The sequence below is a fragment of the Ursus maritimus genome, unplaced genomic scaffold (genome assembly GCF_017311325.1).
Source record: "Ursus maritimus isolate PB19 unplaced genomic scaffold, ASM1731132v1 scaffold_7, whole genome shotgun sequence".
Taxonomy (NCBI): domain Eukaryota; kingdom Metazoa; phylum Chordata; class Mammalia; order Carnivora; family Ursidae; genus Ursus; species Ursus maritimus.
The window spans coordinates 68,028,923-68,029,694 of NW_024426885.1; positions in this window are offsets into that span (position 1 = coordinate 68,028,923).

Genomic DNA, 772 nt, shown 5'->3' on the forward strand with positions numbered 1-772 from the left:
TGCTTAACCCACTGAGCCACCCAGGCGCCCCAGGACATATGAAAAATTTAGAAAATGGAGGGACGGGAACATACCACATTCCACTAACCAAAGATATTCACTGTTACTCTTTTTCTAAGTAATAATTTCCTCACTAGGTTAGGAAAAATATTGTAGATACTATGAAACCATCCAAATGTATATAACAGATTAAAACTGCCAAATAAAAATGCGAATAGACATAAACAACATTTTGTTTCAGTGGTATTCATACTTTCATTACAATTTTTACAGTTAAAATTTTTTTCTCAGTACAATCATATACATGTGGGTTACAGTGCAGAAACATAGGCAACATATAGCTAAATGTTTCCTATAATACTGACTAGCATCTGATCATGGATACTCAACTGAAGCTTCTATTTGCTAGGAACTTAGTGGGCAGTTTGGTCCTAGGGTCTATGTGATCTAGAACCATTCTGATTATTACTCCTATCCTACTGTCATAAGAATCGTGCCCAGTTATTTTAGGTGTTTCCTCTGGCTATTGCCTAGGATCCTATTAACCTCATTGAAATTAAGGAGCCCATTTCAAATGGCAGAATCACCTACCTGCACCCCCTGACTACTGAAAACAGTCACTACAGCACTTTGAAAATTCTGATCCATCTCTCACCATTGTTCTTTTCTTTTCTCTTTTCTTTTCTTTTCTTTCTTTTCTTTTCTTTTCTTTTCTTTTCTTTTCTTTTCTTTTCAGATTTTATTTATTCAGATGACAGAGAGTCAGCTGAGC